At 45.9% G+C, this 12,010-nt stretch overlaps 1 protein-coding gene across 1 annotated transcript in view; it reads left to right on the forward strand.

Moving 5' to 3' along the window:
- Window positions 1-12,010, forward strand: part of ZHX3 (zinc fingers and homeoboxes 3) — a 41,330-nt gene that overhangs the window by 5,646 nt on the left and 23,674 nt on the right. The window contains exon 2 of the mRNA XM_027732459.2: window positions 11,833-11,939. The gene's annotated coding sequence lies outside the window, so the exon portion shown is untranslated. The remainder of the gene's footprint in view (window positions 1-11,832; window positions 11,940-12,010) is intronic.

A 12,010-nucleotide genomic window follows, 5' to 3' on the forward strand; every position in this document is an offset into this window, starting at 1 on the left:
CTGAAATGTATCCTGCTTGCTCTTTCTTTGCTAGGAATCAGTTCTATGTCAGAAAATATTTAAGTCAAGGGGAGCATCTCTGTTTTATAGAGGCAGAGCTAACTTAAAACCAAAAATCTGGGCGCGGAACCCCTCAGCTGTGCTAGCAGGGGGCAGCAGGCTGTGGTCTGGGCTGGGAGCAAGCAGATGAATGTGAATATTTCATTTAGACCATAATCCACCTGTTGGGCTCCGCTCCCCCAGCCCCGCATGCACTGGGAAGTGCAGCAGATGTTTGAAATGGCAGCCAGCACTCCCTGCTCCAGTGTCTGGTGTTTCCATGTTGCTTTAGAGGCAGGAAAGATGGAGACCGAGGGTGATGTAACTGCAGGTTTGCAGGTCCTTTGCTTTGAAGTTTTTTCCCTCCGGTGTTCGTGTCTGTGTGGGTCGTGTGGTGTTGTCCTGCTGTCCCAGCCCAGGTTCACGGTGCTGAGCTGTGTGTGCTCTGCCATGTGCCAGCATGATTTCTGGAGGTTGGAAATTTGGCCCTGGGACTCATGGGAGTGCTTACTGGAGCACTAGAAATGAAGGTGCTTTGGAGGAGGCATCTTTGGAGTCGGTGTACTGGGGGTTAGTTGTGCAAAACCCCTCTCCTGTGAATAGTCATTGTGTCTACCTGCTCCTAACTCTTTCCCCAGGTTCCCTTGGCTACTCCATGTTCTCCTAATTTTGCTGGCATCCTTCTCTTGCTTTGTTAGTTGTGGTTTTTCAGTCTTATTTTCTGTTCTGAGGTCACCTGTGTGTTTTCTGGGTTGGTATTGGTTCCCTTTGGCATTGCAGGACACTTTTCTTATCACCTTCTGTGAAGGTCTCAGAGCAGCTTGAGGGTGCCCAGCAGTGTGTGGGGAGAAGGAGACTGGGGTGTTTAAAGGAATTGTAAAGCCTTCCTGCTTCTACTTTGATCTTCTCTGGCACCTAGGATAGGTTTTGTTTGTTTGTTCTTTTGGCTTTTTGTTTTTTATTGTAGTTTTCAAGTGAATGGTTGGAGCAGAGAGGGTGGGGTAACCACAAATAAACAGCACTGCAAGGCAAACATGACATTCCTTGTGTGCTCAAAGCCCTGCTGTTGACAACACTGGTATATGTGCTTTTCCAGGTGAAATGAGGTGATAAGTAGTATTTGAGCTACACTTAGCAAAATTAGGGACCTCTTTGCCCTGTATCTCTCCACAAAAGGGCCTCCATCAGGGATCAACAGGTAGCTGGTAGCTGATGACAGGATAAAGTGGTCCTTGCTGGTGGAGTTGTGGACTGGTGTTGCTCTGTCCCTGGCGCTCTTCTGGGGTGAGGATGAAGCCACCCCGGTCCAGCAGAGCTGCTGATGGGGCAGGGAACATCCTCCCTACCTCAGCACGAGCGTTCCGGCGTCGCTGGAGCCTTGGCCTTGGAAATGGGCCCTCGTTTCCCACACGTGGGGAGGTTTTCCTTCTTAATTACAATTGTTGGCCAACTGGAAAAGGGATGGGGTTGGTGTGAGGCAGCAGAGGATGGGGAGGAGCGACAGAGGTGTTGATGAACTTGGAAGAGTTACAATGCCTTCCCAAAATATCTGCTCTGGGGATTTCATTGCTGCTCTGCCCCTTAATGCTGGGAAGCGCTGCCCTGTGTGTCTGCTCTGCTGGGGCTGAGTTTGTCAGGGCATTGTAGGCGTGAGGCTGGGAGGAAAATTGAAAAAAAAAATATGTTGAATATAAAATGTCATTGATTTCTTCTTCCATTTTTTGGTATTTTTCTTCTAATTGAATCAATTCCCTACTGTGTTGTAAATTCCAAATGTGAATGGGAAATAATCCCACCAGTACAATAATTAGCATGTAACCAGCAGATGAAGAAAACCCAAACTGCTGAGCTGATTGGTGAATGCTGACTGTTTTCTGAATTAATTTCAATAATCACATCTCCCATTAAAAAGAAGACAGGGCGGGGAGGAAGTCTTAAATTTTCCTCAAGCTCAATGTAGCAAAAAATGGTATGTGCAATGTAGCTGTTCTGCATGTGATTAGAAAAAAAGAGCTGAGGGAGGTTTTTGAAACTGAATTGCAGCGACAAAGTATTGCTAATTTTGCAGCCAAGAAGCTCTATTTCACCTGCTTTTTTGGGGGAGAGAAATAGAATTGTAAGTCAAATATCCGTAATTTTATGTAGGTGTGTGACAGTAAATAGTCTACTGGAAGAGGAAAACATTCCCTCGCAGTGGTGCTTTGCTGCAGGATGCAAAAACAAGTCCACTGGAGACCAATAACAGTGAAATATGTTTACTACACATCCATCCAGCTCCCAAATATTTTGTTGTTGTGCTTTGGAGGGAGGGATGGAATTTGGCGTTTGGGAAGGGGTGATTTCAGAGCGTCCAGGAGCTGGGCACCCTCTTGGCACAGGGATCTGCAGCCCTGCTTTGCCCTGCCTTGCTCTGCTGCTTTTTTTAGGCTGGTTCTGCCCCGACGGTGGGTGATGTTTGGAGGGAGAAATCCTCTCTCAGCCTTGGTGCCTCCATGGTGTCACATCCAGACAGCACCAGGAAAGGTCACCTCTGCAGAGCTGTACCTGGCAGATTGTGTAATTACACACCTGAATTCACATTCAGGATCAGCAAAGATGATTTTATCTCCTAATGATGTTTTCCCCCTCCTGGCTGTGGCCACCTCACCCTCAGGACTTATTTTCCAGCAGCACAGCACAGGTGGTGCTGCTGCCAGGTGTTGGGCCAGAGCGTCACTTTAGAGATGGTTTTTCGTTCCAGTTTAAACTCAATTTTAGGAACATTTGCTAAGTTGTGATACAGTTTGGTGCTTGTAGGCTTAAAAAATATTTCGTTCAGAAGCGCAGGGGTGATGTGCTGAACCCCTGGCCCTACAAGTCTTGGGTCTGAGTGTACCCCACTGTGCTGCAGGGGTGGGAAATCCCAGTGCATTTATGGAGCAAGCTTGTCATTGATGTGGAGTGGGAGGGAGCCAGTGATCCAATGTGCTCCCTGCTTCCAGCTTGGGGAATGGCTGCTGTCCAGAGCCACCTGTGGTGTGACAGCCAGGAGGGAGAGCAGGTCCCAGAGAGCATCCCTGGTGTGTGGCACTCAGGTCCCCTCCCTCCCCAAGGCTCCGGATATGGTGCCGTATGATATTATTATCATATGTTATTTTAAAAGAATTTTAAAAGAATTTTAAAAGAATTTTAAAAGAATTTTAAAAGAATTTTAAAAGAATTTTAAAAGAATTTTAAAAGAATTTTAAAAGAATTTTAAAAGCCAGGCCAACCCAAGTGCTCTGAAACAGTATTTGTTATTTTATCAATTCCAGCCCGGTGTGCTGTGGGAAGGGTCACAGCAAACAGGTCACTCTGGGATTTTCCTTGCCTATTTTTCTGGTGTTAGAGACAGTCCCAAAGAAGTATTGCATTGTTTCGTTTTCCCTCCATGCTTGATGTTTTTCTAAAAATAAAAGCTAATGTCAACAATCCTACAATAACCAGTGAGTGAATATGCATGTTCTGCACCTGGTATTTTTATTTTTTTTTTTAGGGAAAAGCAAGATTTAACTGGTAATCATGTTATGAACTATGGATAAAAATATATATTTTAAACCACCTCACTGATGGCTTTTTCTTTTAGCCTTTTTAAAATGCCATTATTCAAGTTAGAGACTGGAAATACACAAAGCAGAGACTGAGAAAAGTTATTTGGGATGAGTAAACAAGTTGGCTTTTTTTTTTATGAAAGCCCAAAAAATGGCCTGCTGCCGCTGCCTGTGTTAAGGGTACCTTAAATACACAGTGTCCTTCAGTGCTGACAGGCATCCCAAACACCTTTTATAATAAACCTCTAATTATAGCTTAGTGACTCCGTGGGTTCTCCAGATCAACTTGGGAATATTGCACTGAAATCAGGGAGAATATTTATATTTTCTGTGACTGATGGGTGACCAGATTTAGAGTTGGACCCGGTGAGTGTGGACAGAGTGATGTATCTATGGCATGTTGTGCTTGCTGCTGCATGATACAATTTTGGGGTTAGACTCTGCATTTTAGGAAGTAGTTCCTGAATGCATCAGTGTGCATTCCCAAATCCAGACCCCAGCTGAGCTGGTTGGAAAAGGGTTCAGCTGGTGGCCAGCCCCTGCAGCCCATTGCTATGTCCTGGTTAAAGCCCAGCACTCAGAACCAGGGACTTCTGTGAAAACCTCGGCTCTTTAAAGAAAAAAAAAACCCTCCAGAGCTTTGTGGTTATGGAGAAAAGCTGGAAAATGGGCATCTTTTCCATCTGGAAAATGGGCAGAGAGTGGCAGGGAGATGCATTAGCCTGCTTGTTTCCCAGTGTCCCAGACTGGCAGCCGGTGCCGTGGGTTTCAGGGCTTGACTTATGGTTTTAGAAGCTGGCATGGCAGACACTGGTAAGTTGGCTCTTTTCTCCTTCATTTATTTATTTCTTCCCTCCTTCATTTTAATACCGTCTCCCAGGAGATTCCAGCTGAAATCTATTCATTGCTGAGATGTTTCTTTTCCCCCGTGTCGTGGATGCTGGGTCTGAGTTGGCTGTGGGTTGTTTCTGGCAGGGAGGGAGGAGCAGCGGGACAGAAGAGCTGTGCCTGTGTTGGGGGTGTGTATGTGTGTATGTCCTGCAAAGGGCCCCTGTAGGTGTTACCCACGTGTTGTGGGCCCAGCCCCACTTCCACAGAACAGAAAAGCCACCAGCCCGTGTCACTGGGGCTTGTCCTCCTCCATCTGGGCCTGTGTGTCCCCTGGGCTTTGGGGATCTTTGATGGGCCTCCCTCCTTGAGTCAGCATGGGGTTTGATTTCCATTTATATTCCCCTTGTAAGCTCAAGTTGGAGGTTTGTGAGACAGCTGATCTGATGCTAAGGGATAACCTTGAACAGCTTTCTGCTGGTGCAGAAGCTCTTGGAGGGGTCTGGCATGTGCTAAGGGATAGTCAGAGATTGTGGAGGCAAGGACAGGGAGATGTGGGGGGTGAGGGAGAGCAGAGCAAGACCTTCTGGGGGTTTTTGACAGGATTACAGTGGCTGAATCACAGTCACATACCCTGTGTAGGAAGCAAAGCGTCCCTGCTCAGCTGAGCTCCGAAGCCCATGTTTGCAGCCGTGCAGGATCTCCACGGCTCTGCTCCCACCCCTGTGGTGGAGCCCTGGCTGAAGGGAGCAGTGGCCCTGGGGACAGCTGCTCTCCCCCTTTGCAAAGCATTTGTTCTGATAGTGCTTCCAGGGCTGAAGTTCACAGCATGGTTTCACCAAAAAATATTCACAAGTCACCAGTGAGACACTAAAATCCTGAGGCTGGATCAAATCATGTGATAATCCATCCAAGGTTCCATCTGCTTGACCATCAGTCCTTGAAAATCTGGATCGTGTTGCCCTCCAGCTTGAGAGTTTTACTCCAGAATTGTGTCTAGACACTTATCTTTTTCTTTTTCCTTTCTATCCTGATCAAATCTGAGGTTCTCATGACCCTAAGAGCCGAAGCTTCTCCTAAGCTGATGCTCCCAGCAAGAGCATCTTTTCTGTCTCCAAGTATTTTGGAGCTCGTGCTAAAATTGTGAGGCTTTGGCAGTGCCCGTTTGGGCGCTATTTGTGTGCCAAACCCTGCTGAATACATCTTTTATCACAGATTTGTAACAGTAGCTGTTGGAGGGGAGCTTCACGGGAGAAGCTTTCAGAAAAATGCTTTTGTAAAGGAACACTCCTGCAAAAAAAAAAAAAAAAAAAAGGGGGCCTTGCAGGCAAAAAAAAAAACCACACCACCAGAAAACAAGCCCAACATTTTTCATGTGTTTGTGTTGTAAAATTTGCCCATTAATTTGGATGAATAAGGTTTCACTTCCATTTCTAGACAATTTTGTTTGTCCTCTTTGTACAAACAAGCACAGTTGTGCTCCAGGCACTTTTTTGGGGGGGAAAAAAAGAAAGACATGTAGGTTCTGCTAAGAAATGCTGAAATCCTTGTTTTGTGTAACTCTCCCCGGGCTGAGCCCCAGCCAGGTCCCTGCAGGAGCTGGGATCGGGACCCAGCTGGCACTTTGCTCAGACTGGGCTCGTCTGTAGTGTGGGGAGCAAACTGGGAAGAGCCAAGATGGGTCTGTTCATCTGTTCCACCTCAATAGAAGGAGGGTTTAAGGAAAAAAACAGGGCAAGAAGGTTTCTGAGCAGCAAATGTAGTAAGGGAGGATGTGCAGCCCCTCTGATATGCTCAGCTCTTCTTTCTGCTCTGGATCCCACTGACCTTCCCTTTGTGGCACTGTTGACTTGAGCTGTGTCCGGTCTCTGCAAGAGCCTGGTGTTTCTCAATGGCATAAAACTTGTCCTCCCACACATTTGCCTCACAATACTAAATGATTTTCCTTGGAAAAAAAGGGATTTTTCATGGAAAAACTCACTTTAAAATGATATTGGTGTCTGAAAGTGTTTTGGGTGCTGTGTTCCACCTAAGGATGCTCTTGGTGAGCATCCCCCCCCCCAGGGAGGAGGAAAGCAGTGCTTTGCTCCATTTCCAGCTTTGGTTTGGATTGTCATACGTTGTTCTTAAGTGGCCATTTACTCTCCTTCCCATCTCTTTGGCACAGAAGCAAGAGAATGAAACATTAAAAGAGGAATGTGATTATAATCCTGTAAAAACTGTCAGAGGGATTTGGCAGTGGTTACAGCCTCTGAGTGTAATACATAATATTATATTCATTTTTTTAAATGATTAGATTTCAAGCTGACAGTTTAAATGACAAATCACCTTAAAAAGACATTGTGGACAGTGTAAAGACTGTCAGTGTGGTTTTTTTCTTTGCTAACTGTGGAGTTTGCAAGGTCTGTGCACCCAGAAAAAAATAAGAATCTTTGGCTTTTGCCAAGCTGCATGTGGAAGCTGAGAGCAATGAGGTCTCTCATATTAATAATTTGTATTATAATAGCATTGTCACTGCTGGCTCCCAGGCTTTTTTTATCCCTGAGTTAATGGCAGGGCTGCCTGTCAAAGGGAATTTTTTTTTGGAAAAAACTTATTTTTGCTTTTATTATCTCCTTGCTTCCACAAACTGTGTGTGAATGGGACCAGTAATTGCAGCTGGGAGAGGCTGGAGGTAAGGGCAGAGGAACTGTTCAGCTGTGTTACTGAATGTATTGACTGTTTAAATATGTTATTCGGCATGGAAAGCAGATCCCGGGGGACTGACAGAGTTCCCCATCCCAGAATATCCCAGCTCACAGCAGGAGCTGGAGCTAAAGATGCCAAAGCCTCCAGGCAGTGCAGGAACGGAGCTGGAGCCGCGGCTTCCCACGTCCTGCTGTAGGCTTGGGATTTTTGGATGAAAGGGAAGCCAGTGCTCTTCTGTTTCAGCGAGCTGGATAATCACACGGATGATCAGAGCCCTGTCAGGCCTCGAATAAAACATGGAACAAAGTGATGATTTCTGCTCTCAAATAATAGATAGTAAAATTTAGCCATTTGTGTCCCGCCGTGGTCCTTGGAGCATCCTTTGGGCAGTGACGTGAAAACGAGAGGAGTGGGAATCTGTTGTTTCCTTTTCCTGGATGAGAAGCTGGCTGTCCTTTGCTGAGCTTTAATGCTCCATGCCATATATACATGTTTTTTTAAAAGTCCAACCTGAACAGGATTTGAAATTTTTAAAACTCTGCAATAGGAATTTTTAGCTTAACGAGAATATTCTATAACTCCTTCTCTTTCCAATGGAAAAAATGATTACTGTAGACGTGGATTGGATGGCATCTCCATCTGCTTGTAAATTCTTGGAGACTGGACATAAAACTCAGCTGAAAATAAACATCAGCATCAGGAACAGCATAATGCAGAAGGATGGGGGAAGGTGTACTCTTCTGGATCTGGCAGGAGAGAGGAGAAGAGTTTCACTGGAGGAGACCCAGAGAGTTGTAAGGAGATTGACTGGAGGGCTAGAAACCCCTGGTGAGAACAAACCTGAGCTGTTTGACTCTAGATAGGAGAAGAGGGAGGCAGGAAATACATCTTCAGGTGCCTAAAAGGGAAGGTGGTGGTGGTTGCTTTCTGCATTCACAGTAGGTAGAGCAAGAGGTCATTGTCCTAAAATTGTAGGGAAAAAAGCTCGGATTAAATATTGGGCAAAATTGGGGCAATACTTTCCCTAAAAGTAACAGCAGAGTTTGATAGTCTGAAAAGCTTGTTGAGCATCAGTTCTTGGAAGTTAAAATGGCTTGGAAATATCTTTTTAATATTTCTTGTTGGTCATTCTTGCACAGGGAAGGTGCAGTTTATTCTCCCACAGTGGGAGTTGTCTCGCTGCTGTCCTGTTCTCCCTCCCTACAGTGCTGCCCTGGAGTGATGAGAGGGTTGTTTTCAGTCTAAAATAAGCAAGAGATGAGAAATTATGTTCTGGGGCTTAAATTTTCAAGCACTTGAAAAGACTGAAGTGACTAAACATACTGTAAGTTTGCATGCCTGTCTACGAAAGCAGATGTTGTCTAGAAATATTTTATGCTCTTTGCTTCTAAAATTGAATGTTATGGACGTTAAATTGTATGACTTGCCTGTCTGGATGGCACAGCTTTTCCTGGACACTGGTTCACTTGAGCTGGAAGAGACAGAGAGGGGGATGTCCCTTAATAGTCCTTTAATTGTACTTTGGTAATGGGAACCTTTTAAAATCAGTGTCCCACAGGCAGTGGAGGCTGCAGGCCTGGAGAGTCTTTGCTGGGCAGTGTCGGAAGGTCTCAACATGTCTGAGAAGTTTCTTCCATGTGCATTTTTGCAGGTCAGAACCATGTTCTGCAGCATCCTCTGCACATGTTTTCTTCCCAAGAGTCATTAAAGATGCCAGTTTAATGCCAACTTCCTTTTTTTTTTTTTCTCTGTAGGGAACAATCATTTTATAGTCAAGAGCAGGGAGTGGATCTGTGCTATTGATTCCCAAACAGGGTGTGAAATCTCAGGCCATGTTTCAGAGGCTGCCATGTCTGCTTGTGCAGGTCTCAGGTTGAACCAGGCTTTGCTCAGCAAGGAGGCTTTGTTCTGGGACAACCTAGTTCTCTTTTCAGTGACATAAAAAAATAATAAATCCCAAAAGAGAGCTAACATCCGTTAAAAAAAAAAAATCTGAGGTGGGGTTACCAGGTGAAAGGAAAATAGAATAATCTGTATTTTTGAGCCTTTGCAGTGGATTTGACTCTGAAATGTTCAGCTCCTCAGTGGATCCTGCACAGGAGTGCTGCCCGAGGCTGGTGTTCTTCCCTTTCCACGAGCCCACTGGCCTGGCTGGTTTGGTTGTTACGGGGTTAAACCCCCAGATATAGCAAGATGACTTATTCTGTGTGGAGTCTGGTATTTGGGGAAGATATTCTCCATTCTGGGGCTGTCTGCAGGTTTTGAGCTGCTCAGTAAGCCTGAGGAAGCCGTGAGGGCAGCAGTGGGGTGGTAGTGATGGTCGCTGGCTCCGGCAGACAGTGGAAATAACTGAGACACAAGGACCTGAGTGAATCTTGGCTGGCTGATGCTGGGATTTTAATATCGGAAAGAAGTCAGGGAAAAAAAACATACCTTGGTTGTCCTTGCTGCTGCTCCAGTTTCAGTGATAAGCAGCTGAGCTGTCTGCATGTGCTGCTCTGAGGAAGCCCCAATCCCTGCTCCCTCGCCCCAGCTCTGTGTTATTCTACTTGAAGCAGCAGTTCCAGGGAATTCAAGGAGGAGCTGCCAGGGTAATCATGGCTCATGGTGCCAAATTTGCAGGGGCTTTACTCCATATTTCAGAAAAAGGTTTTGGGAGACTCAGATTTTTCTCTGCCTCCAGCTTAAGTTTCTATTTAAGCCACCTTTAATTTCTAGAAGCACGAAGCTGCTCAGACTGCTGTGATCGAGGTCACTCTTTAATTTACGTATTCCAAGGAACACAAAATCTTGTTTGTTAAAGTCTTAGGCATATGTTGAATCCCTAAAGGAACGTGTGAAGGATACCATAGCAGAGGGAGAGGAGCAGCAGTGTTAGAGAAGGAGGAACGGCAGATAAGCAGCGGGGCCATGCTGTTATCGCTCCGTTTAGGAGGTCATTGCATTGTGCAAGTTGATACAGGACATTTACACCAATTGCTGGAATAAAAACCCACTCCATCAGCAGTCTAGTATTTGTTTCTTATTATATGTTAAACTTTTTCTGGCATAGCAAAGGTTGTCACCTGTTGTGTCAAGGTCTCGGCGTTCAATGCTGGGATCTTTCCAAGTGTGCTGAAACCTAATTGGTGAGGGATAAGCCTTCCCTTCATTTTAGGGGAGGAAAAAAAGAAAAGCGAGGAAAAAAGAAAAAGCTGTGGCATCTAGCAGGCATTTGAAGCATTTTTTCTTGTTCTCTCAACTCTTGTGATTTGCCAGACTTGGAGCTCATTTTTTTCCCCAGTTCTGGGCTCGCTTTGCTTTTGCCGTGAATTAATTTAGGAAAATAATATACAGCAAATAATTTATAGAAAATAACATAGAGCAGCCAGCACTGCAGGTCTGGGGGAAGCTTTGTCCAAGTGTGGCTCTGCAGCAGGGAGCATTGGGACACCTGAGTGCTCAGCAAGGGGAAACCTTTGTGTACTTCTACCCCATCCAATTCCTTTGCCTTTTTTTTTATTATTCTCTTTTCTTTACAAGTCCTGCTGGGTTTGGTCTGTGTGATTACAGCCAGAGTGGAAACTTCTTGTCTGCAGGATTTTGGATGGGTTTGGGGAGCACCTCCCTGAGTTGTGATGCATCTGTGCTGGTAATTTGGTGAAATCTCTCCATGCCACTTATTTATTTTAGTCCAAGAAGTTCAGCAGTTGTGTGCAAAGTGCCTGGTCAGCAGGATCTAACCTGAGAAGAGGATCACTGGGCTCTGGCAGAGAATTCAGAGACTGGAGCGCACGCTGGCTGAAGCACAGGGACATTTCATAGAATCACAGAATGGTTTGTGCTGGAAGAGACCTTAAAGATCATCTAGTCCCGGTCCCTCTGCTGTGGGCAGGGATGTTTGGGACATGCTGCTGGGAGAGGAGAACCTGTCACTGCCCATGCTCAGGCAGGAACAGCAAACAGGCATAAATTTTCCTTTACTTGGGCAATCACAACATAATTTTCCTATTTTTCATCCTTGTTACAAGCACTGGCTTACCTTTTTCCAGGGTGACTGTTTTTCAGTATGCTGTTTTCTTCCCTGGTCTGAACTTAATCCCAGAAATCCACTTGGCTGGTTATCTCTTTAGACAGTAAAATTTAGAAATTATGAAATACATGGGGCTGGCTCTGCTGCTTCTCCAGGAGTGAGGGAACAGGGACTGGATGGCAGCGGGGGAAAACGAAGGGGAGAAAGGAAGGCCACAGCTGTGAGCAGAGCTGCAGGTTATATATAGCTGCTGGATGTGGCAGTGACAGTCAGGGTGCTGTGATTGCTGCTCTAAATATGTTCTGGCCAGTTGAGGTTTCCAGCCCTGTAGAGGACCAAAGCCACGAGCAGTGACAGACGGACAGCGGCGGTCACTGGTTTCCAGCACACCACAGCTGGGAGGGAGGTTACTTTTACTGGGTTGAGAGTAGCATGCTTGAGTGCCTGGTGATTAATTCAGCAGACAGGGTTAACGTCTGATAAATAATGTCTTTGCTAATGGAGTGGGGAAAAATAACCAAAGATGGGTGTTTGGGGTGCTGCAGTGAGGATGTACCACGGGAGCACAGCGGGGTGGATGGCATGGGCTGGGAGACACCTTGAAATGATCAGTGTCTTATTTTTACTTTTAGCCTTTGCTAAGCTTCTCCTGTGGAGGTGCGGCAGTAATTCTTAGTTTAATGTCTTCTCTTCCAGCCCTGAATCCCAGCACAGCTGAGGCGACTGCAGGCACTTTAAAGATGCGGGTGAGCGCAGAGGAGGAGCTGGAGAAGGACGGGCTGAGGACGTGGCCCCTCCTGCAGGTGGGTCACCGCGGGCTCCGTGTGTCGTGTGGACTGTGCACCTTTCTGTCCTGTGCAGCATGGGCAGAGAA

The sequence above is a fragment of the Pipra filicauda genome, unplaced genomic scaffold (assembly GCF_003945595.2).
Source record: "Pipra filicauda isolate LSUMZ 115617 unplaced genomic scaffold, ASM394559v2 scaffold4_size7858003_pilon, whole genome shotgun sequence".
Classification (NCBI taxonomy): Eukaryota; Metazoa; Chordata; class Aves; order Passeriformes; family Pipridae; genus Pipra; species Pipra filicauda.